Raw genomic sequence first — 26665 nt, 5'->3', positions numbered from 1 at the left:
AATGACTAAAATGTAAATGTAAATGTAATGCCATGCTATCGTTCTCTCAACTGGTGGACATGGCCATCCGGCTGGACAATCTGCTAGTAGCCAGAGGATGTCCTGGTAGGTGTCTGCCCGTTCCCACTCCGGATGACACTGACCCCGAGCAGATGGAGCTGGGGGGAGCCTATGGAAACATACGTCACCGAGTCCCTGCGGCAGGGGTATATATGTCCCTCCACTTCACCTACTTCCTCGAGTTTCTTCTTTGTGAAGAAGAAAGTTGATGGTTTACGCCCGTGCATTGTTTATCGACCACTGAATAAGGTGACGGTACGATTTAGTTATCCTCTTCCCCTCATTCCTTCAGTGATTGAGTCAATGCATGGGGCCTGTTTTTTCACCAAGTTAGACCTCAGGAGTGCGTATTCGGGAAGGGGATGAGTGGAAAACAGCATTCAGCACAACATCGGGGCATTATGAATACATGGTGATGCCCTACGGTATGATGAATGCACCATTCGTTTTCCAGTCCTTTGTGAATGAGGTGTTTTGGGACATGCTTGGTCGCGGTGTGGTGGTCTACATCAATGACATCCTGGTGTATTCCTCTACGCTCGCCGAGCATGTGTCCCTAGTTCGCAAGGTAATGGTCCGACTGCTGGAAAATGATCTTTATGCCAAGGCAGAGAAGTGTGAGTTTTTCCAGCAGTCAATCTACTTCCTCGGATATCGCATTACTACTACAGGTGTGGAGATGGAGGGAGATCGCATTTCAACAGTGCGTCATTGGCCGATTCCAACCACGGTGAAGGAGGTGCAGCACTTCCTTGGCTTTGCCAACTACTATCGGAAGTTTATTCTGGGCTTTGGCAAGGTTGCAGCTCCCATTACCTCCTTGTTGAAGGGTGGGCCGTCCCAGCTCCGCTGGTCTGCTGAGGCTGATTTGGCCTTAAGTAGATTGCGGGGTCTGTTCACCTCCGCCCCGGTACTGGCTCACCCCGATCCATCACTACCGTAGTGGAGGTGGATGCGTCCGAGGTAGGGATAGGCGCTGTCTTATCCCAACACTCAGGCACACCACCCAAGCTCCGCCCCTGTGCCTTCTTTTCGAACAAGCTCAGCTCGGCGGAGCAGAACTACGGCATTGGTGATCAGGAGCTGCTGACTGTTGTCCGAGCTTTGACGGTGTGGAGGCATTGGCTCGAAGGGGCGAAACACCCTTTCCTCGTGTGGACAGACCAACGTAACCTGGAGTACATTCGGGCAGCGAGGAGGCTGAATCCTCACCAGGCCAGGTGAGTTTGTGTTTTGGGTTACCAACCGGTCCTGGCACCGTGGCACCAGAGCCAAACCGAGGCTCCTGCGGTGGATGACTGGTTTCGGCACGCGGAGGAGACTTGGGACGCTGCCCACGTTCGCCTCCAGCGTGCCGTGCGTCGTCAGAAGGCGAATGCTGACCGCCACCGCAGGGAGGCCCCAGTTTTCGTACCGGGGGATCAGGTCTGGCTCTCGACCCGGAATCTACCCTCCGCCTGCCCTGCCGGAAGCTGAGTCCGCGGTTTGTGGGGCTGTTTAGTCCTGAGGAGGATAAACAAGGTTACAGACAGGTTGTTACTCCCCCCTGATTACCGTATTAACCCCTTGTTTCATGTGTCTCTCCTCAGGCCGGTGGTAGCTGGTCCGCTCCAGGAGTCTGAGGTGCAGGAGGTTCCTCCACCTCCTCTGGACATCGAGGTCGGCCCCGGTGTAGTCGGTCCGTTCCATACTGGATACGAGGCGTCGGGTGGGGGGCCTTCAGTATCTCGTGTAGTGGGAGGGGTACGGTCTGGAGGAACAGTGCTGGGTCCCAAGAAGGGACATCCTCGATCCCTCCCTGTTGAGGGATTTCCACCGTCGCCATCTGACTCGCCCTGCTCCGCGTCCTCCTGGCCGTCCCTGAGGCCGGGGTCGGCGCACTGCTGGAGCCGCGCGTCAAGGGTGGGGTACTGTCACGACTTCCGCCGAGGCTGCCTCCCCTCCTTGTTCGGGCAGGTTTCGGCGTTCGTCGTCACCGGCTTACTAGCTACTGCCGATCCCATTCTCATCACTACACTTGTCATGTCTTGTCTTGTCAATCACACACACCTGGTGCTCATTCCCCTAATTAGTATGTGTATAAGTGTTCCCTCTGTTCCCCTTGTGTTTGTGAGTGATTGTTTCATTGTAAGAGCGAGTAGCTCGGTTGAGCTACTCTTCCATTTGTTATTGCCAAGGTGGAATATTTCCCTTGTGATAGTTTCGTTTTGACGCTTGGTGCATTTTATTTATGTAAACGGAATAAACACTGGACTTCGGTGTTTTACCTCCTACACCTGACTCCTTCATTCACACCTCATCACAGCCATGGATTACAGGCAACATCCGCACCGAGCTAAAGGCTAGAGCTGCTGCTTTCAAGGAGCGGGACACAAATCCGAACACATAAGAAATCCAGCTATGCCCTCAGATCAACCATCAAACAGGCAAAGCTTCAATACAGGACTAAGATTGAATCCTCCTACACTGGCTCTGATGCTCATCGGATGTGGCAGGGACTTGCAAACTATTACGGACTACAAAGGGAAACCCAGCCGCAAGCTGCCCAGTGACGCGAGCCAACCAGATGGGCTAAATGCTTTTTATGCTCGCGATTATTCGCAAATGGAAGAAACACAAAAAACTGTCAATCTCTCTCGGCCTGGGGCTCCATGCAAGATCTCACCTCGTGGAGTTGCAATGATCATGAGAACGGTGAGGAATCAGCCCAGAACTACACGGGAGGATCTTGTCAATGATCTCAAGGCAGCTGGGACCATAGTCACCAAGAAAACAATTGGTAACACACTACGCCGTGAAGGACTGAAATCCTGCAGCGCCCGCAAGGTCCCCCTGCTCAAGAAAGCACATATACAGGGCCGTCTGAAGTTTGCCAATGAACATCTGAATGATTCAGAGGAGAACTGGGTAAAAGTGTTGTGGTCAGATGAGACCAAAATCGAGCTCTTTGGCATCAACTCAACTCGCCGTGTTTGGAGGAGGAGGAATGCCGCCTATGACCCCAAGAAGACCATCCCCACCGTCAAACATGGAGGTGGAAACATTATGCTTTGGGGGTGTTTTTCTGCTAAGGGGACAGGACAACTTCACCGCATCAAAGGGACGATGGACGGGGCCATGTACCGTCAAATCTTGGGTGAGAACCTCCATCCCTCAGCCAGGGCATTGAAAATGGGTCGTGGATGGGTATTCCAGCATGACAATGACCCAAAACACACGGCCAAGGCAACAAAAGAGTGGCTCAAGAAGAAGCACATTAAGGTCCTGGAGTGGCCTAGCAAGTCTCCAGACCTTAATCCCATAGAAAATATGTGGAGGGAGCTGAAGGTTCGAGTTGCCAAACGTCAGCCTCGAAACCTTAATGACTTGGAGAAGATCTGCAAAGAGGAGTGGAAAAAAATCCCTCCTGAGATGTGTGCAAACCTGGTGGCCAACTACAAGAAACGTCTGACCTCTGTGATTGCCAACAAGGGTTTTGCCACCAAGTACTAAGTCATGTTTTGCAGAGGGGTCAAATACTTATATACCTCATTAAAATGCAAATCAATTTATAACATTTTTGACATAAGTTTTTCTGGATTTTGTTGTTGTTATTCTGTCTCTCACTGTTCAAATAAACCTACCATTAAAATGATAGACTGATCATGTCTTTGTCAGTGGGCAAACGTACAAAATCAGCAGGGGATCAAAGAGGCGAGCGAACTCCCTGTAGTCCTCCAACGCGGCTCCACCTTCGTTCCCCACCGCGTTGGCCCACTCCAGGGCTTTCCCACAGAGGCAGGAAACGAGGATGGACACCTTCTCCCGCTCCGATGGCGCCAGCCTGATGCTGGTGAAGTAAAGCTCCAATTGGCGGAGGAATCCCTGGCACAGCGCCACCATCCAATCAAATACCCGTGGTCGGGATATCTGGAGATCTCCGGGTGCTGGGTTGTAGGTGGCAAATCTTTTTTCCCTCACTGTATGACATGATTATTCTTCAGATCCCCATTGACCATTCCCCACATTCTTATGTTAGAAATATTGTTCCAGTATTCACTTTTTAATGTGTTTACAGTTTCGGCGGGAAGACTGTCTATGTAGACAAAGCACATTCCTTTGTAGATTTTGGAGAGGGAGATTTCTCTGGATCTCCTCTCCTTTAATTTATGACAGGGTGTGAGCTGTCAACCCGGCCCAGTTCCCTCCTCCCCTCTTCTGTGGGTGAGAGGTCTGGTTACTGTCATCCATTGCCAAGCTGATATGACCCATTCGGATCCTCACAGGACAGTCATGACAGTCCCCCTCTGGTATCACACAGTGTTTCAACAGTGGGAGTCATCGGGTCAGTGGCAGGACTGACGCCGTTAGTTTCATTGTAAGGGGTTTCAGTCCCCTTCAAAGCGGAAAATGTATAATCGGAAACAGAGCACTCTCTGAACGTTGATACTTTTTTTCCTGAGACGGCCGCAGTGTTTGCGGAAGTGTCTGAAGGACAGGAGAAGTGCATCTGAGCTACAGAATCACATGACTCCAAGGAGGAGGGAAGTTGCTCACTCACAGAGACCAGGCTCAAAATCATGAAAATAATGGTCTATCAGGTTTACTGATTGAATGTAACGAGATATCGTATTATCTCCTTGAGTCAGTGTGATGAGTGTGGTGAAAGGAGTCAGGCGCAGGAGGGTAATCACCGAATACAGAGTTTATTATTTCGTTGACAGACAAATGCGCTCCAATAGGAGGAGACATACACCCTCACGTCCTTAGCCAAGGTAGGCCACCAGTACTTTCTGCTCAAGCAGCGCACTGTACGACCGATACCTGGGTGACCAGAGGAGGGTGACATGTGTGCCCAGAAGATCAGACGATCACGGATAAGAGCAGGCACGTACCGCAGCCCAGCTGGACACTGCGGTGGAGATGGATCTGTGCATAATGCCCGCTCTATATCCGCGTCCATTGCCCATTCTACCGGCGCCACAATGCAGGAGGCCAGGAGTATGGGGGTGTTGTCTCTGGGCCCCTCCTCTGTGTCATTCAGCCGGGACAGTGCGTCTACCGACACTCATCTGTCCACCTCGTGAGAGCCCTCTGCGGCCATGAGAAGGTGGGGTTGTGGAGTGCTAGCCAAGGGATACCTAATACCACAGGGAAAGCAGGAGATTCAATCATCGAAAAAATAACCTGCTCAAAATGAGTCTCCTGGGTGATCATGGTGACTGGTATAGTGACTTCCTTCACAAACCCGAACCCTAATGGTCGACTATCGAGTGCTCTGATGGGGAGTGGAATTGAGAGGGGAACCAATGAAATGCCTTGCAGGCGTGCGAATGCCCTGTCCATAAAGTTCCCAGCTGCGCCTGAATCGACTAGCGCCTTACACTGGGGAACTACCATGTGATCGGGAAAGTGGATAGGTAGGGTACAGTGCGCAACAGAGGAATCTGAACAAGTGTGGGTGTTCGATACCTGGGGTGATGCGTGAGTGCCCTGCCTGCCACCTCCAGGCCCAAAAGAACGTTGACTATGACGTTTGGTGTATTGTCCCTTCATGCCACCAGAGTGGCACTGTTTTTGTCCTCCTCCGCTCTCTCGGCCGGCGGCTCCACCCAGCTCCATCGGCTCGGGATCCGAGTGGTCTGGGGTGGAAACGGGCAGACCCCTACCAGGACGTTCTCTGGCTGCTAGCAGGTTGTCCAAATGAATGGCCATGTCCACCAGTTTATCGAAGGACAGATGGCACCGGAAATGATCGATCAGGGCCCACTCGTTCAACCCGGACCCCGCTGCCAGCGTCCGAAACTCCAATGCGAAGTCCTGCATGGTCCTCGTCCCCTGCCTCAGGTGGACCAGCCGCTCACCCGCCTCTCGACCCTCGGGCGGGTGGTCGAAGACCGCCCGAAAGAGGCGAGCGAACTCCCTGAAGTCCTCCAACGCGGCTCCACCTTCGTTCCCCACCGCGTTGGCCCACTCCAGGGCTTTCCCACAGAGGCAGGAAACGAGGATGGACACCTTCTCCCGCTCCGATGGCGCCAGCCTGATGCTGGTGAAGTAAAGCTCCAATTGGAGGAGGAATCCCTGGCACAGCGCCGCCATCCCATCAAATACCCGTGGTCGGGATATCTGGATCCCTCCGGGTGCTGGGTTGTAGGTGGCTGGTTCCGGTTGGCCAGCTGGTCTCGACAGATCGGGTCCTCTCCTCTCCAGACGATGGATGACCTGAAGCTGGCCAGCATCGTGAAATGCTCCTGGACCCGTGCCACGACTCCAGGCATGCGCACTTGTCCCGCTGAATCCATAGCGGGTGGGTGATTCTGTGATGAGTGTGGTGAAAGGAGTCAGGCGCAGGAGGGTAATCACCGAATACAGAGTTTATTCCTTCGTTGACACACAAATGCGCTCCAATAGCGATCAACGAAACAGGCACAGGGGAAACAAACATCCCTGTTAAATACACTGTAACGGAATCCAATAATACATAGGCACAGGGGGAAAATCTACCCTGGCAACACAATGATATGAGTAGCTCCACCGAGCTACATTACTCTCACAATTAACATTTACATATTTACATTTTAGTCATTTAGCAGACGCTCTTATCCAGAGCGACTTACAGTTAGTGAATACATATATATATATATATATATTTTTTTTTTATATACGTATTTTTTTTTATACTGGCCCCCCGTGGGAATCAAACCCACAACCCTGGCGTTGCAAACGCCATGCTCTATCAACTGAGCTACATCCCTGCCGGCCATTCCCTCCCCTACCCTGGACGACGCTGGGCCAATTGTGCGCCGCCCATGAGTCTCCCGGTCGCGGCCGGCTGCGACAGAGCCTGGATTCGAACCAGGATCTCTAGTGGCACAGTTAGCACTGCGATGCAGTGCCTTAGACCACTGCGCCACTCAGGAGTACCACAGGACAAGGGGGCAGAGGGAACACTTATACACAGACTAATTAGGGGATAGGAACCAGGTGTGTGTGATTGACAAGATGAGACAATTGTGATGATGATTGGGGCGGCAGTGGTTAGTAAGCCGGTGACGACGAACGCCGAAGCCTGCCCGAACAAGGAAAGGAGGCAGTCTCGACCGAAGTCATGACCATCAGATTCTGCACCAAGAGGTCTCGAAACGTCTTTGACTGTGTCGCAGCAGCGTTAGGAGAAGACAGTGTGGGTCAGTGGAGATGGCACGGTTACCTGTGACCATACTTGGTTGGTTTGGTTTTCCAATCCATTAGTGGGATCAAACGATCCATCAAGTCTGCTCCGAGTAGCAGGTGTTCAGTTTCGAGGCTGGTAACATACACAGGGTGAACAAGCGATACGTCTTGGTGTAGTTTCAGCATGATTCGCATTGTGAGAGGCGAGGTTGTCTGAGTGAAACCTCGAAGTTTAGTGTCGCATCGTTCCGTTTTTAACCAATATTTAGCTGGTTTCAAAGCCCTTTTGAGATCATTGAACAATGTTTGAGAGATGAGCGATATTGTCAAGCCCAAACAATTAGCGCATCACAGGTTTAGCAGTCCTCCAGGACAGTTTCCAGGTATGGCCTCTTTGAGTTGGGTTTTGTGGTCATATTCCCCACAAAGTGGAGTGAATGTTCGCAACGGCGTGATGTGTCATTTGTGTTCATGGTTAAAACAGATCAACTCATCGGGTTTTGAGTGGAATTGTCTATTGCGATGTTGTTTACCTTGTGTGTTACAACATTTGTATCTGAGTCTATAGTCAAAGCCTGAGGGCTTGTTTCTTGATCGAGCGGGCCCTGCATAGGGTCTCGATTGAGAGCGGTAGTAATTTGATTGTTTACGTCCTCGCTAATGGTGTTAATTTTGGAAGAGCAGTTCTCCGGCAATTCCACGCCTAGTCATGGTGACTTATCTTTCTCCTCTTTCTTAAAAGTTTTGTGCTTCTGTATTGCTCTTAGCAGAACTTCTAGAGAGTATCGGTCTAAGATTTGATAGTCATTGAACCCTTTGTTACCCTTGTTACCCTTGTGCTCTGACACTTTGTGTGGGTTGGGGGCAGGAACGTAGCCGACCAGGTTGATTGTAGCGGTAGTCGTTTCGCTGGCGACGTACTTTATAGTAATTCCGACCGCAGTGGTTAGTGGTATCGTGGTTTCGTGGTAGTGATGTATACTAATCAAAGAACCAAAGTATTTCAGAGTTCTTGTAGAATTAAGATAGACTCTATTACATACGCAATAGAGCCGAGGTGGTTTGCAAAGCATCTGATTGTCCACCTCCCAGCTCTCAGTTTATATAGTAATTTTACATACATTTTAGCTTAACCCCTCCCTCTTTGGTTCCACCACCACTGTCTCCAGTTTCCACCTCTTGACCGCTCCGCCCACTTCCTTAGATTATGATAGTGGCGGAATCTGACTTCTATTCAGTTTGGAAACAATGGTGGTGTGAACAATCAAGCTTTGTCATGCACAAATAACAGCCCTGTCATGTAAAAATAATCATGTTCAGTTTGAACTTTGTTCAACCCTGGCTCACCCTGGCTTGACCTGGATATTGATTGTGGACAACATGGCAGGCCCACAATCAATCTCTCAAACATACCCAAGCCTAACCCCTCTGTCCCACCCCGTCACGCTGTAATTTAATCAGGAAGACGCTCAAGGAGAGACAAAGGGTTCAGCCTGGTTTCAGTCACTGATAAGATAAGACAACCGAAGACAGGTCAGATGACCAGAGAACAAACACATAAACCCAGTGAGAGAAACCAATTACGTTCTTGCCTATCAACAGAGATTAATCAATGTTTAACCCTGGCGCCGTGTTTGTTGATTAACCACGTCTATACCATAGTCCACTAAAAAATCTAACAGAGCCATTTCCTGGCTCTGTTTCACAATTCCCTGAGCTATTTCAGGCCTCTTCTTGTCATGTTGTCATTAACTATTTAACCATACATTGTTATCTTGTGATGATGTAATTAACTATGCTTAGTATGCTTAACTAGAAAAAACCACATCAGTAGATACCTTTGTTGTGCGTCATCTCTCAATGCTCCTATCCCTGATAACGCACCCTCTAACTGGAGTGAGTGATCCTGTTCAATCTTCAAACCCGAGATGTCAGGGCTCTTAGCGCGGCCCACTTTTGATGCCTCAAAAGCTGGGCCTGTTGGCCCCAAGTAGGTTATGAAGTGGGGATACATGTTCGACATAAACATTTGTTTGAATGGTAATAGCTCTTCCATTCCTGTTTCACTGAGTAGGCCAAAGTAAGCTAAACGAAGCCTATGATAGTATGCTTTTGGGTGTTCATTCTGAGCCTGTTTGAAAGTGTTAGCCAGTGAGCTGTCGTGTTTGCGAGTCGCAGAACCACTGAATTCTATTTTCAAAGCGTGGCAAGTTTCGAGTAGTTGTTTTGCACGTGTTACTGTTGTAGATGGATTAACCTTGTCACGTGTCTATTCCACATTCGCTTCAATAGGTAAAGCCTGTCAGTACCCGTAGCGTTCAGGTAGACCTCCAAGGCGTCTTCTATGTCTGCTAATAACGTCTCAGTGTCGTTTGGCTTCCCTGGAACGGGGTCAAAGGTGCAGAAGTTTTTTACGATTTTGTCAAGGCGTTCCGTGCCAAGTGCACGGAGAGGGTTCGCTTCATCCTGTGGGGATTTAAGGGCCAAAAGGCCTAGAGGAGGAGGCGCCATATATTGTTGGCGAGGAGGCGCCATATTACTCTGTGCCGAATGGCCAAGAGGAGAGGACTGAGGGACACCTGAGTGAGGCAAAGTCTAAAACCTTCTGTCGTCTTCACTCCGAGCTCCGGCACTGTAGCACGTGACTGTTCTGGAATTCCTCCAGAGTGTACCTAAGGGTGGTATTCTGCTGCATAGCTGAGTCCACTTGGGCACTTAGTGTACTTATTTTAGACATGTGAGTGTCGCACTTGCTCCGTTCGGCCTCATACTTGTCTGTAATGGTTTGCAGGTAGAGGTCTTGAGTGCGGAGCAAGAGATTCAGAGATGAGATTTCCTCCGCTTGCTCAGAGATACATTTTTCCATCTTCATCACCTGGGTTCTCTCATTTCATTTGGTCAGCGACTTCAATTTGTTCCGCTGTTTTATCATCCAACTTGGTCATTGTGTTCATTAACTGATCGTCTTTGGTCTGCAGCATTTGGCCTAGCTCATTATTGCTTTGAGTAACATTCATCAACACCGCATGCATGTTATCAAGTTGCGCGCCCCTGTTTGTAGATAACTCGTCAGATTGATCTAGTTTGGCGTGGACTTCGTCGTATGTATTTTTTGGCTAAATCGAGTTGTTCCAGTAGAAGACGATTTTGTTGAAGAGTTTGTGCTTGTTCGTCGTCATAAGTTTTTGCCATTACTTTTAATTGTTCAGTTTTCAAACACAGTTCCACGGTTAGCACTATTTTTCCCTTTTCTGCTTTTGTCATTAGTTTCTCTCCACCTGTGCCTTCATGTCAACCGTTCCTTGCTCGTGCTTCTGTTGTGCACTGTGGTACTGGACCGATGTCAATCTCTGCTGGTGGCCATACATCAGGGCTAAACTGGAGACAACCTTTACAAGACCTACGCCTGATGGTTTATTTTGGAGGGCGTTTTTCGCAATTTCTGCTGTTTTGTCGCTAATGGCATAGTTTGGGTTTATATAGCTGCTGAGGTCAGCGATCAATCCTTCTATGGGTGAGGGTTCACTAATTAGCAGGGGAATGGGGACCACCCCCTCTGATAGCTTGCACATTATAAAAATAAATAAAGTTTGGGTTTTGAGTCGTTGGAAGCTGCAAAAACGATTTAAATCTATTTATAGACGTTAATGAATCATCAATACTGGAATCAGTAATGTGGGAGCTGGACGTGAATGAATTTGCAAAAGCAAATTTAATTGATTAAGCACTGTTAATGATTAATCATACCTGTATATGCTATCTGAGAATTAAACTTTAATTAACCTGAAAGCGTCGCTCTATCTAGGTTAATGTGGAAAAGTTTAAAATGTCTCATTGGTTGGAACAAATTAATGGTCCTTATCCAAATGACTAACCTGGTAAAAGGTTTGTTTGGCAATTTAACTTCCTTGTTAAATTGAATGAGACAACAATATCCAATCAGTTGAGATTGGCTGAATAGCATAAGAGCAACCAGTTGTTACAAATGTGAGAAGACGTGGGCCCTCACATTTATTTTTCACCCCAAAAAATACTGCTGATTCTTCACCACAAGGGTCACTTACCCCTGAGAGCTGAACTCACAAGGAATTCCAGCAGAGGCGAGACTTCCTTCGCTCAAGGCACGGAATTTTGCCCTGAAAGCTGAAATCACAAGGGATTCCCGCAAGGTGCGGCTTCCTTCGCACCTAATGCAAAGCTAGCTGTTCTTGTACAAGAATGTTCACTTCCAAGCACAAACAGGGTCCCCTTCAATACGGGACCTGGGGTTGACTAACGACGTCTCACGTTCAACCCAATCGGCGTTTCTTTTAAGCAATGTTACCGGAACACGCGTTAACATAACGAAATATTTGTCGTGTATACTCACACTTCTGAAGCGCGATAGACAGAGAGATAATACACTGCTCAAAAAAATAAAGGGAACACTTAAACAACACAATGTAACTCCAAGTCAATCACACTTCTGTGAAATCAAACTGTCCACTTAGGAAGCAACACTGATTGACAATACATTTCACATGCTGTTGGGCAAATGGAATAGACAACAGGTGGAAATTATAGGCAATTAGCAAGACACCCCTAATAAAGGACTGGTTTTGCAGGTGGTGACCACAGACCACTTCTCAGTTCCTATGCTTCCTGGCTGATGTTTTGGTCACTTTTGAATGCTGGCGGTGCTTTCACTCTAGTGGTAGCATGAGACGGAGTCTACAACCCACACAAGTGGCTCAGGTAGTGCAGCTCATCCAGGATGGCACATCAATGCGAGCTGTGGCAAGAAGGTTTGCTGTGTCTGTCAGCGTAGTGTCCAGAGCATGGAGGCGCTACCAGGAGACAGGCCAGTACATCAGGAGACGTGGAGGAGGCCGTAGGAGGGCAACAACCCAGCAGCAGGACTGCTACCTCCGCCTTTGTGCAAGGAGGAGCAGGAGGAGCACTGCCAGAGCCCTGCAAAATGACCTCCAGCAGGCCACAAATGTGCATGTGTCTGCTTAAACGGTCAGAAACAGACTCCATGAGGGTGGTATGAGGGCCCGACGTCCACAGGTGGGGGTTGTGCTTACAGCCCAACACCGTGCAGGATGTTTGGCATTTGCCAGAGAACACCAAGATTGGCAAATTCGCCACTGGCGCCCTGTGCTCTTCACAGATGAAAGCAGGTTCACACTGAGCACGTGACAGACGTGACAGAGTCTGGAGACGCCGTGGAGAACATTCTGCTGCCTGCAACATCCTCCAGCATGACCGGTTTGGCGGTGGGTCAGTCATGGTGTGGGGTGGCATTTCTTTGGGGGGCCGCACAGCCCTCCATGTGCTCGCCAGAGGTAGCCTGACTGCCATTAGGTACCGAGATGAGATCCTTAGACCCCTTGTGGCTGGAGTGTGTCAACAGTTCCTGCAAGAGGAAGGCATTGATGCTATGGACTGGCCCGCCCGTTCCCCAGACCTGAATCCAATTGAGCACATCTGGGACGTCATGTCTCGCTCCATCCACCAACGCCACGTTGCACCACAGACTGTCCAGGAGTTGGCGGATGCTTTAGTCCAGGTCTGGGAGGAGATCCCTCAGGAGACCATCCGCCACCTCATCAGGAGCATGCCCAGGCGTTGTAGGGATGTCATACAGGCACGTGGAGGCCACACACACTACTGAGCCTCATTTTGACTTGTTTTAAGGACATTACATCAAAGTTGGATCAGCCTGTAGTGTGGTTTTCCACTTTAATTTTGAGGGTGACTCCAAATCCAGACCTCCATGGGTTGATACATTTGATTTCCATTGATAATTTTTGTGTGATTTTGTTGTCAGCACATTCAACTATGTAAAGAAAAAAAGTATTTAATAAGATTATTTCATTCATTCAGATCTAGGATGTGTTATTTTAGTGTTTCCTTTATTTTTTTGAGCAGTGTACTTTGCTTCAGTCAAACAACTACACTATCGGTCAAAAGTTTTAGAACACCTACTCATTCAAGGGTTTTTCTTAATTTTTACTATTTTCTACATTGTAGAATAATAGTGAAGACATCAACACTATGAAATAACACATATGGAATCATCTAGTAACCAAAAAAGTGTTAAACAAATAAAAATATATTCTATATTTGATATTCTTCAAAAAGCCACCCTTTGCCTTGATGACAGCTTTAAACACTCTTGGCATTTTCTCAACCAGCTTCACCTGGAGAATTTTTCCAACAGTCTTGAAGGAGTTCCCACATATGCTGAGCACTTGTTGGCTGCTTTTCCTTCACTCTGCAGTCCGACTCATCCCAAACCATCTCAATTTGTTTGAGGTAGGGGGATTGTGGAGGCCAGGTCATCTGATGCAGCACTCCAGCCTGGAGGTGTGTTGGATCATTGTCCTGTTGAAAAACAAATGATAGTCCCACTACGCCCAAACCAGATGGTATGGCGTATCGCTGCAGAATGCTGTTGTAGCCATGCTGGTTAAGTGTGCCTTGAATTCTAAATAAATCACAGACAGTGTCACCAGCAAAGCACCCCCACACCTTAACACTGCCTCCTCCATGCATTATGGTGGGAAATACACAAAGACACGACGGTTGGAACCAAAAATCTCAAATTTGGACTCCAGACAAAAAGGACAAATTTCCGTCGGTCTAAATTCCATTGCTCGTGTTTCTTGGCCCAAGCAAGTCTCTTCTTCTTATTTGTGTCCTTTAGTAGTGGTTTCTTTGCAGCAATTCGACCATGAAGGCCTGATTCACACAGTCTCCTCCGAACAGTTGATGTTGAGCTACAGTGGGGAGAACAAGTATTTGATACACTGCCGATTTTGCAGGTTTTCCTACTTACAAAGCATGTAGAGGTCTGTAATTTTTTATCATAGGTACACTTCAACTGTGAGAGAGGGAATCTAAAACAAAAATCCAGAAAATCACATTGTATGATTTTAAGTAATTAATTTGCATTTTATTGCATGACATAAGTTTTTGATACATCAGAAAAGCAGAACTTAATATTTGGTACAGAAACTTTGTTTGCAATTACAGAGATCATACGTTTCCTGTAGGTCTTGACCAGGTTTGCACACACTGCAGCAGGGATTTTGGCCCACTCCTCCATACAGACCTTCTCCAGATCCTTCAGGTTTCGGGGCTGTCGCTGGGCAATACGGACTTTCAGCTCCCTCCAAAGATTTTCTATTGGGTTCAGGTCTGGAGACTGGCTAGGCCACTCCAGGACCTTGAGATGCTTCTTACGGAGCCACTCCTTAGTTGCCCTGGCTGTGTGTTTCGGGTCGTTGTCATGCTGGAAGACCCAGCCACGACCCATCTTCAATGCTCTTCCTGAGGGAAGGAGGTTGTTGGCCAAGATCTCGCGATACATGGCCCCATCCATCCTCCCCTCAATACGGTGCAGTCATCCTGTCCCCTTTGCAGAAAAGCATCCCCAAAGAATGATGTTTCCACCTCCATGCTTCATGGTTGGGATGGTGTTCTTGGGGTTGTAGTCATCCTTCTTCTTCCTCCAAACACGGCGAGTGGAGTTTAGACCAAAAAGCTCTATTTTTGTCTCATCAGACCACATGACCTTCTCCCATTCCTCCTCTGGATCATCCAGATGGTCATTGGCAAACTTCAGACGGGCCTGGACATGCGCTGGCTTGAGCAGGGGGACCTTGCGTGCGCTGCAGGATTTTAATCCATGACGGCGTAGTGTGTTACTAATGGTTCTTTGAGACTGTGGTCCCAGCTCTCTTCAGGTCATTGACCAGGTCCTGCCGTGTAGTTCTGGGCTCATCCCTCACCTTCCTCATGATCATTGATGCCCCACAAGGTGAGATCTTGCATGGAGCCCCAGACCGAAGGTGATTGACCGTCATCTTGATCTTCTTCCATTTTCTAATAATTGCGCCAACAGTTGTTGCCTTCTCACCAAGCTGCTTGCCTATTGTCCTGTAGCCCATCCCAGCCTTGTGCATGTCTACAATTTTATCCCTGATGTCCTTATACAGCTCTCTGGTCTTGGCCATTGTGGAGAGGTTGGAGTCTGTTTGATTGAGTGTGTGGACAGGTGTCTTTTATACAGGTAACGAGTTCAAACAGGTGCAGTTAATACAGGTAATGAGTGGAGAACAGGAGGGCTTCTTAAAGAAAAACTAACAGGTCTATGAGAGCCGGAATTCTTACTGGTTGGTATGTGATCAAATACTTATGTCATGCAATAAAATGCAAATTAATTACTTAAAAATCATACCATGTGATTTTCTGGATTTTTGTTTTAGATTCCGTCTCTCACAGTTGATGTGTACCTATGATAAAAATTACAGACCTCTACATGCTTTGTAAGTAGGAAAACCTGCAAAATCGGCAGTGTGTCAAATACTTGTTCTCCCCACTGTATGTATTTTACTTGAAGGTCAGTCAATATGGAAAATGTCAAGAGCTTTGAAAGTTTATTCAAGTGCAGTCGCAAAAACAATCAAGCGCTATGACGAAACTGGCTCTCATGAGGACCGCCACAGGAATGGAAGACCCAGAGTTACCTCTGCTGCAGAGGAAAAGTTCATTAGAGTTACCAGCCTCAGAAATTGCAGCCCAAATAAATGCTTCACAGATTTCAAGTAACAGACACTCAACATCAACTGTTCAGAGGGGACTGTGTGAATCAGGCCTTCATGGTCGAATTGCTGCAAAGAAACCACTACTAAAGGACACCAATAAGAGGAAGATACTTGCTTGGGCCAAGAAACACGATCAATGGACATTAGACCGGTGGAAATGTGTCCTTTGGTCTGGATTCCAAACTGGAGATTTTTGGTTCCAACCACCGTGTCTTTGTGAGTCGCGGTGTGGGTGGACGGATGATCTCCGCATGTGTAGTTCCCACCGTAAAGGATGGAGGAGGAGGTGTTATGGTGTGGGGGTGCTTTTCTGGTGACACTGTCTGTGATTTATTTAGAATTCAAGGCACACTTAACCAGCATGGCTACCACAGCATTCTGCAGCGATACGCCATCCCATCTGGTTTGGGCTTAGTGGGACTATCATTTGTTTTTCAACAGCACAATGACCCAACACACCCCCAGGCTTTGTAAGGGCTATTTTAACAAGAAGTAGAGTGATGGAGTGCTGCATCAGATGACCTGGCCTCCACAATCCCCCGACCTCAACCTAATTGAGATGGTTTGGGATGAGTCGGATGGCAGAGTGAAGGAAAAGCAGTCAATAAGTGCTCAGCATATGTGGAAACTCCTTCAAGACTGTTGGAAAAGCATTCCAGGTGAAGCTGGTTGAGAGAATGCCAAGAGTGTGCAAAGCTGTCATCAAGGCAAAGGGTGGCTATTTGAAGAATCTCTAATATAACATGTATTTTGATTTGTTTAACACTTTTTTGGTTACTACATGATTCCATATGTGTTATTTCATAGTTTTGATGTCTTCACTATTATTATAGAATGTAAAAAAAAAAAAAAAAAGAAGAAAAACCCTTGAATGAGTAGGTTTGTCCAAACTTTTGACTGTTACTGTATGTACAGTTGAAGTCGGAAGTTTACATACACTTAGGTTGGAGTCATTAAAACTCGTTTTTCAACCACTCCACACATTTCTTGTTAACAAACTATCGTTTTGGCAAGTCGGTTAGGACATCTACTTTGTGCATGACACAAGTAATTTTTCCAACAATTGTTTACAGACAGATAATTTCACTTATAATTCACTGTATCACAATTGCAGTGGGTCAGAAGTTTACATACACTAAGTTGACTGTGCCTTTAAACAGCTTGGAAAATTCCAGAAAATGATGTCATGGCTTTAGAAGCTTCTGATAGGCTAATTGACATCATTTGAGTAAATTGGAGGTGTACCTGTGGATGTATTTCAAGGCCGACCTTCAAACTCAGTGCCTCTTTGCTTGACATCATGGGAAAATGAAAACAAATCAGACAAGACCTCAGAAAAAAAATTGTAGACCTCAACAAGTCTGGTTCATCCTTGGGCGCAATTTCCAAACACCTGAAGGTACCATGTTCATCTGTACAAACAATAGTACACAAGTATAAACACCATGGGACCACGCAGCCATTATACCACTCAGGGAGGAGACGCGTTCTGTCTCCTAAAGATGAAGGTACTTTGGTGCGAAAAGTGCAAATCAATCCCAGAATATCAGCAAAGGACCTTGTGAAGATGCTGGAGGAAACAGGTACAACAAGTATCTATATCGACATAACCTCAAAGGCCGCTCAGCAAGGAAGAAGCCACTGTTCCAAAACCGCCATAAAAAAGCCAGACTACGGTTTGCAACTGCACATGGAGACAAAGATTGTACTTTTTGGAGAAATGTCCTCTGGTCTGATGAAACAAAAATAGAACTGTTTGACCATAATGACCATTGTTATGTTTGGAGGGAAAAGGGGGTGGCATGCAAGCTGAAGAGCACCATCCCAATCGTGAAGGACAGGGGTGGCAGCTTCATGCTGTGGGGGTGCTTTGCTGCAAGAGGGACAGGTGCACTTCACAAAATAGATAGCATCATGAGGAAGGAAAATTATGTGGATATATTGAAGCAACATCTCAAGACATCAGTCAGGAAGTTAAAGCTTGGTCGCAAATAGGTCTTCCAAATGGACAATGACCCCAAGCATACTTCCAAAGTTGTGGCAAAATGGCTTAAGGTCAACAAAGTCAACGTATTGGAGTGGCCAGCACAAAGCTCTGACCTCAATCCTATAGAACATTTGTGGGCAGAACTGAAAAGGCGTGTGCGAGCAAGGAGGCCGACAAACCTGACTCAGTTACACCAGCTCTGTCAGGAGGAATGGGCCGAAATTCACCCAACTTATTGTGGGAAGCTTGTGGAAGGCTACCCAAAACGTTTGAAACAAGTTAAACAATTTAAAGGCTACCAAATACTAATTGAGTGTATGTAAACTTCTGACCCACTGGGAATGTGATGAAAGAAATAAAAGCTGAAATAAATAATTCTCTCTACTATTATTCTGACATTTCACAGTCTTGATCCTAACTGACCTAAGACAGGGAATTTTTATTAGGATTAAATGTCAGGAATTTTGAAAAACTGAGTTTAAATGTATTTGGCTAAGGTGTCTGTAAACTTCCAACTTCAACTGTATATCTATGCGGTATGTGGAGTCTGAGAGATTCTCACAGTGTGCAAGCACCTGGTCTCTCTTGAAAAATATATTTTTATTTTTATCACAAGACTAAACATAATTAAATAAAGGTTAAATAAAAAAAGCACCTCTTCTTTGATAAGAAATAGATGTGTGTTGGTGTTCCTCCGTTTCTAATGGTGTGATGGAGCTTGACACATATTCAGCTAACCTGCTACTCCTTTTAATCATATTGTATATTTGTATATGTGGTAGCAGAGATGTACTCTAGACAGAGAATAGAGATGTACGGAGTGTATAAATGATTGATTTATTATGTTAAAAACAAAGTCATAGAGCAAATATGGGATTCTCTATCAGATGATTTGTTACAATAAAAAGCTGTAAAAAGTAATGGCTATTTAAGGCATTACAGGATCATTATATAAATCTAACATATAGACAATGTTAAAATTACAGTTTCTTTGTTGCATTGTAAATTCCATACCAATTTCAGATACTAAAAGTTTCATTAGGCTACAAATAGTTAAATGGTTCTTCTTGGAGTCTTTGTGACAGTGGTGATACCTTTCACTGCTGTTGCAGGTATCTGACCTCAGAGTACACTGCATCCTCTCTGCTGGTCTTCTCTCTTGCTCTTCTAGAGGAGGAGGAGTTCTTCTTGGGGGTGAAACTCACAGCTGCATAGTTGAACACGTCACTGTCTTGATTCTGAGGTGGGTGGAGCCATGAGAAAATACATTATGATGATAGCATAATCTACTATATAATGTTTCTATTCTCCTGTGGAAGAAAACACAAAGACATGACTGTTCAGACTGTATACCCACTACAATGACCTGACAGTCAGTGGAACAGTGACGGACAGAAGTTCCATGGAAAAATGAACAACGATCACATAGAGCAAGCAGTAGGCTACATCTAGAACAGCGACCTATTGTTACATATACGCCAGGAGTCAGAAAGCAGGTGCAGAAGTTGAGTTTAATATGGAACAGATACAAAATAACAAACGTGGGAAGCGTACTGAATGTGAGAGACAATCAACAACACCTAAGGACTGATGAACACAGAGGGCAAAATAAAGAGGAAGTAAACAGGGAAGTGATGAAGTCCAGGTGTGCATAATGATGGGTTGCCAGGACCGGTGGTTAGTGGTTAGTAAACCGGCAACTTCGAGCGCCGGAGTGGGAAACCAGGGGCTCAGCTTCCGGCAGGACAGGCGGAGTGGGAGGTTCCTGGTGGAGAGCCAGGCGCGATCACCAGGATGGAACAAGGGAGCCTCACTGTGGTGGCGGTCCACCTGCTCCTTCTGTCTGCGGATGGTGCTTTGGGGCCTCACGTGGGCAGTGTTCCAAACATCCATGAAGGCTCTCCGTACCCGTAATGTGAATTAGGGGCCACGGTCGGAGACGATGTCCTCCGGAAGGCCATAGTGCCGGAAGACTTGCTGGAACAGTGCCTCAGCGACCTGGAGAGCGGTAGGGAGACCAGAGAGAGGGATAAAACGGCAGGATTTCGAAAATCTGTCCGCATCAACCATAAAGGAGATCAGTGATGAAATTAATGGACAGATGAGACCAAGGCCGCTGAGGCATGGGAAGGGGACGGAGTTTCCCTGCTGGAGTGTGCCGGGGAGATTTGGACTGGGTACATATGGAACATGAGTTGACATAGAGGGCGATGTCCTGCACCAAGGTGGGCCACCAGTACTTCTCAGAGAGGAATTGGATGGTGCGGGTGATACCTGGGTGTCCAGAGGCGAGGGATGTGTGTGCCGAGGTCAACAGCCAATCTCTCACCCCTGTGGGAACGTAGATGCATTCTGGAGGGCAGATAGCAGGAGTGGGTTCCCTCGCCAGAGCCTGGCGGATGTCCACATCTACGTCCAAAAACATGGGGCAAATGATACGGGAGGACCGATTGAAGGGCTGGTGGGCACTCAGAGGACTCTCAACCGGTGTAGAACCACAGGGTACAGGGAAGCAGGTCTTCCGACATTCTGGTCCCCAGGCGGTGATTTTCATGCTCAACCACGAGATGGTGTGGTTGTGACGTTGGAGCCACGGGAGGCCGAGGATTACCTTGTGTATGGGTGTGGTGGTGATGAAGAAGGGAATACGTTTTTGGTGCATGGGTCCCACGGTGAGGGTGAGTGGTGCAGTGATGTGCGTAATTGTGCCGGATCCCAATGGTTGCGTATCTAGGGCTTGGACAGAAAAAGGAGAGGAGAGCGGGTATCAGGTTAAGTTCAGGGAGGAGGCGAGGGCCTGGTCGATGAAGTTCCCCACAGCACCGGAGTCCACTAAAGCGGTGGAGACAACACTTGAGGGACAGCCAGTGAAACAGGAACCATAAAGGGTTTGGCGGAAAACGATGATACAGGAATACTCATGCCTACCCTGGGAGACGGAAGGTCACGGGGCTGCCCCTCTGCTCTAGCGGACCCCAGATTAGGGCACACCGGACACCACTGAAGCTGGTGCCCCTCCTGGCCGCAATAGGGACAGAGCCCCAGCTGTCTCCGGCGACGCCGCTCTGCCACGGAGAAGGGTGTGGCCCCTACCTCCATGGGTTCAGGCTCTGCCTCAGGACAGCCAAAGGAGGGAGGCGAGTGGCGAGGTGGACACCTGCTCTCCCGAAGAAGATTATCCAGACAATGGCCATCGATGGTGAGAGCGTCCAAGGATATGTTGTCATCCCAAAATGCCAACTCCGTCTGGACCACCTCGCGCAGTCCACTGCGGAATAGAGTGCGGAGCGCCGGCTCATTCCATCCGCTGGAGGCTGCCACAGTGCAAAAGGTGAGGGCGTACTCCGCAGCGGTCTGGGAATCCTGCCGGAGCTGGAAAAGATGCTCACCTCCCTCTCTGCCCTCTGGAGGATGGTCGAAGACCGCCCTGAACAGAGCCATGAACCTCTCATAAGAACCCAGCTCCTCCTCTCCTTTCTCCCAGACGGCCGTAGCCCACTCCAGCAGGGAAATGACTGTGGCAACCTTGGACCTCTCGGTGGTGGGGCTCCCGTCTGATAGACGAAATAGAGGGAGCACTGGAGTAGAAAGCCGTCATATTTCTCCGGAAGGGACAGTCGGGCATTGCTGACCTGTGCGGATGGCTGGGTAGGCTGGGGGGCTGGCTCAATGTGACGATCCGTGGTAGGAGGCCCTCTGATAGGGGTATGGAGAACCTCGCTGGTGGTGTCGAGGCGGTGGAGAACCTCCTCCATGGCCATACCCAGTTTCACCAGCCGGTCGTGGTATTGATGGAGTAGATTACCTTGTTCGTTAACCGTCTGGAAGAGGATTGAATCTTCTGCTGCCTAAATATTGCTGAGGTCTTATTCTGTTACGTAAAAGCCGGGAGTCAGAAAGCAGGTGCAGAAGGTGAGTTTAATACGGAAAAGATACAAAAGAATAAACATTAGTTATTTCTAATGTATTTGAATGTGGTTCCGTTCAATGTGGTGAGGGTCTTCACATGTCTCACTCCTGCTGAAAGAACCTGACCTCAGAGTACTCTGCATCCTCTCTGCTGGTCTTGGCTATCTCTCTTCTGGAGGAGGAGCTTTTCTTGGCAGTGAAACTCACAGCTGCATAGTTTACCATGTCACTGCATTGGTTCTGTGTGAGAGAGGTGGAGCCATAACAAGACATTATGCTGGTCACATCTACTAGATAAACCCTTTTGAGATTAAGAAAAAAGTGATACAACAAAGAGTTAACCTGATCGACTGGTGGGGTTGGTGATCTATCAGTTGCATCTTCAAATTAAAAACAAGAAGAAAATAACATGTTACATATACAAGCAATCTCGCTAAAACAATCGATATGGTTTGGACGTTGCCCAAATTTATAGTCAATGAAAAATTCCACAACAGCAAGTATATTAGTGTAACTAGTAATATGCATGAAAGATGCAGAACAACAGCAAGTCTGACTCTACCTTTAGGCCCCCTGGTCCTTTCATTGCATATCCCACATGTCAGTAGAATGATGACAATCACAAACACAATGTTTGATGTGACCAGTGCAAGAGCAGTGGGAGTCATGGGGAAATCATACTCTGAAACCAAAGGATTACATTAATTAGTATGCTCATTATCAATAAAGTGTTATATTGAAGTAAAGAATATTGAATGTGTAATTTCTACCGATATAAAAACGACCTGAAATAGTAAATTAGTCAAATTAGTCAAATAAATGACCTTGATTGTCCAGCTTGGTTCCCCACATGAGGCCACAGCACAGTAGTAAGTCCCAGCATCGGTTCCTCTTGGGGAGGTTGTAGACACAGCTCTGTGAGGGAGACCCAGTCTCAGGTCTGTTCTCACACTGATCACTCCTTTCTCCATGGGTGTAAATGATTCCTGGACGAAATTCTCCTGAGCCATGTCTGAACCAATAGACACTGTGTTCTCCTGTATAGGTCTCAGTGTGTATTGTACAGTTCAGAGTCACAGAGTCTCCTGGCTGGACTGACTCAGATACAGGCTGCTGGAGTACAGACATGTTTCTGGACCCTGATCCTGACAAGAAGGTTTATAAGTCAGTAAATCTGTTCTCTATGTTGTGTCCCAACTTAACATTTTTGGAATCATACACAGAAATATCTGATTATGCAAATACAGCATAATTAAGTGTCACGATCGTTGAGAGATGGGTCGGACCAAGGTGCAGCGTGAAAAGCGTACATGTTAATTAACTCAATAAACACAAAACAAAACAAGAAACAATGAAACGTGAAGTCCTCAGCCTATACACATACAAGCCTAAACGGAACAAGATCCCACAACTAAGGTAGGCAACCAGGCTACCTAAGTATGAGCCCCAATCAGAGACAACGAGCGACAGCTGTCTCTGATTGGGAATCACACCCGGCCAAACATAGAAACACAACCTAGATCTACCACATAGAAATACACTAACATAGATCAACAGAAAACTCACACCCTGACCCAACCAACGAGAGTTCTCTCGATCAGGGCGTGACAGTACACCCCCCCCAAAGGTGCGTACTCCGGCCGCACCAACCTGACTCATTAGGGGAGGGTCCGGGTGGGCCTCGGAGGCGGATCCGGCTCCGGGCGTGACGACCTCTCCCTCTCTGCCTCCCCGTTGCGCCCCTGGTCTGGTCTGGACCTTGGCGCGATGCTTCCCCTCTCCTTCCTCCCACAATGCACCAAGCACTGTCTGGACCCTGGTGTGGGAGACCCCGAACCTGGAGAAGGGCTGACGTCAGGGCCTGGATCGGCAATCCTCCCACGATGCACCAAGCCCTGTCTGGACCCTGGTGTGGGAGGCCCCGACCCTGGAGAGGGGCTGACGTCTGGGCCTTGAGTAGAGCCACTGACCGGAGCTGAACTGGACCCCGGTGGAGCGGACTGCTCTGGCTCCGGAGTGGAGCCGCTGACCGGAGCTGAACTGGACCCAGATGGAGCGGACTACTCTGGCTCCGGAGTGGAGCCGCTGACCGGAGCGGGACTGGGCACCGGTGGAGCGGACTTCTCTGGCTCCGGAATGGAGCCGCTGACCGGAGCGGGACTGGGCACCGGTGGAGCGGACTTCTCTGGCTCCGGAATGGAGCCGCTGACCGGAGCTGGATTTGGCACCGGTGGAGCGGACTGCTCTGACTCCGGAATGGAGTTACTGACTGGAGCTGGATTAGGCACCGGTGGAACGGGCACGGGCCGTGCCGGACTGGGAACACGCACCACTGGTCTGGTACGGGGAGCAGGTATGGGCCATACTGGATTGGATACGCGCACCACTGGTTTGGTGCGGTGAGCAGGTACGGGCCGTACCGGACTGGGGACATGCACCACTGGTTTGGTGCGAGGAGCAGGCACGGGCCGTGCCGGACTGGATACACGCACCACTGGTTTGGTGCGAGGAGCAGACACGGGCCGTGCCGGACTGGATACAGGCACCACTGGTTTGGTGCGGGGAGCTGGCACAACCCGTCCTGGCCGGATGCCCACTTTCGCACAGCACGTGCTGGGTGCTGGCACAGGACGCACTGGGCTGTGAATGCGCACTGGCGACACAGTGCGTATCTCCACATACCTAGGTTTCTCAATGAACACACACTCCTTTTTTTGCCTGACCAGCTCCTCTCTCAGTTCCTCCACTACTTCCTTCTCCTTTTGAGCCTCCTGTAGCGCCTCCCTCTGCATGGATAACCCCTGCTCCCTCTGAGCTAACAGCCCCCGTAACGTGGTGGCCTCCTCTCTCAGACTGCTCCAGTCCTTCTCTCTCTCTCGCCAATCCTCCTCCAGTGAGGACTCCTCCGGGAGCCCCCACGAGTTAGGGAACAGAACCTCATCGTCGTCGTCATCCTCCGACTCCTCAGTGTAAAACTGTTCCCATTCCTGTTCCCATGGTCGTAGGGACTCCAACTGGAACCCACCGGCTGCAGTGGTCGGGGCTCTTCTCTCTCGATCCCCGACCACCCCTCTAGCTAGTATATCCTGGCCGGATAACCACTTTCGCACGGCACGTGCGGGGCGCTGGCACAGGACGCACTGGGCTGTGAACGCGCACTGGCGACACAGTGCGTAGGACTGGCACAGGATATACTGGACCGTGGAGGCGCGCTGGAGACCAGGAGCGTTGAGCCGGCACAACCCGTCCTGGCTGGATGCCCACTTTCACACGGCACGTGCGGGGCGCTGGCACAGGACGCACTGGGCTGTGAATGCGCACTGGCGACACAGTGCGTATCTCTGCATACCTAGGTTACTCAATGAACACACGCTCCTTTTGTTGCCTGACCAGCTCCTCTCTCAGTGCCTCCACTACTTCCTTCTCCCTTTGAGCCTCCTGTAGCGCCTCCCTCTGCACGGATAACTCCTGCTCCCTCTGCGCTAACAGCCACCGTAACGTGGTGACCTCCTCTCTCAGACTGCTCCAGTCCTTCTCTCTCTCTCGCCAATCCGGGAGCCCCCACGAGTTAGGGAACAGAACCTCATCGTCGTTGTGATCCCCGACCACCCCTCTAGCCCCCCCAAAAACATTTATTGGGGCTGCCTCTCGGGCTTCCTCCTCGGCCGGCGCCGTTGCTCCTCTCCTACCCGGGCTTCCTCTGTCCGTTCCCACGGACGGCGATCCATCCCAGCCTGGATCTCCTCCCATGTCCAAGATCCCTTACCATCCAGGATCTCCTCCCATGTCCAGGATGTCTGCTCCTGGCCACGCTGCTTGGTCCTCGTTTGGTGGGATCTTCTGTCACGATCGTTGAGAGATGGGTCGGACCAAGGTGCAGCGTGTAAAGCGTACATGTTTATTAACTCAATAAACACAAAACAAAACAAGACACAACGTAACGTGAAGTCCTCAGGCTATACACATACAAGCCTAAACGGAACAAGATCCCACAACTAAGGTAGGAAACCAGGCTACCTAAGTATGATCCCCAATCAGAGACAACGAGCGACAGCGGTCTCTGATTGGGAATCACACCCGGCCAAACATAGAAACACAACCTAGATCTACCACATAGAAATACACTAACATATAGATCTCAACAGAAAACTCACACCCTGACCCAACCAACGAGAGTTCTCTCGATCAGGGCGTGACATTAAGCCATTGTATCCAAAACGTAATGTGAAAAAACCCTCAAGATTATAGTTGCAGAACATGAGTTACTATTTCCTTTCTCTCTAAATTAAGATGTTGTACCTTTCACAATCAGAATGGCTCCTTCTCCAAACTCCACCTGGTTGGCATAAGAGTTCCCACAGTAATATGTGGCTGAATCAGAGAGCTGCATGTCTGATATCTTTAGGTGATTAATTCCTTCACCGCTTTGCACTGAGAAGCGAGTGTTACCCTTAAACTCATGGTAAAATGTTGCATTCTTATTATACCTGTAAAAGGTTGATACGATTTGGGGATTGTCACCCAGTGTTTGCTTGTACCACATAAAGTACAGTGCCAGGTTGCCTTTATAGAAGCATTGCAAAGTCACTGTCTCTCCAACAAGTCCTTGATATACCCAAAAAATACATATATGAATTGCATCAATAAAGTAACTTAGCAGAGAAATATAAAAGTTGGACTTTTATACAAGAAGTGCCAGTATCAGACACAGTGTGATCATCTTTGAAGATGTCCTCTTCACAACCTGTGTCTTGAGTGGAAAAAGTCCTCCATGTAGACAGTAATTCAACTATGAGGTTATTGGTGATTGGTCGAACTGGATGCGTCATTTTTGTTAACACCTTATTCAGCCCACTATGGTCTTCGTAACTGAAAATCACTCATTTACAGTGCCTTCCAAAAGTATTCATTCCCCTTGGCCTTTTTCCTATTTTGTTGCAATACAACCTGTAATTTAAATTTG

The 26665-nt window shown here is 48.3% G+C and overlaps 1 protein-coding gene and 1 pseudogene across 2 annotated transcripts in view; both read right to left on the bottom strand.

The window, feature by feature from the left end:
- LOC311132566 (uncharacterized protein) overlaps window positions 1-26665 on the bottom strand; it is a gene marked incomplete at both ends in the record, with an annotated part of 291847 nt that overhangs the window by 245712 nt on the left and 19470 nt on the right. The gene's annotated exons all lie outside the window — the stretch shown is intronic.
- On the bottom strand, window positions 21805-26245 carry LOC311131823 (annotated as a pseudogene). Its single transcript has 3 exons — window positions 26002-26245; window positions 22527-22847; window positions 21805-21942 (listed from the first exon to the last, which is right to left on the bottom strand). The product of its transcript is annotated as an uncharacterized misc_RNA (transcript).

Source organism: Coregonus lavaretus (assembly GCF_964263955.1).
Source record: "Coregonus lavaretus genome assembly, chromosome: 7".
NCBI classification, from domain to species: Eukaryota; Metazoa; Chordata; class Actinopteri; order Salmoniformes; family Salmonidae; genus Coregonus; species Coregonus lavaretus.
The sequence above is the reverse complement of the archived record's forward strand: the minus strand, read 5'-3'. Positions and strand labels throughout refer to the sequence as shown.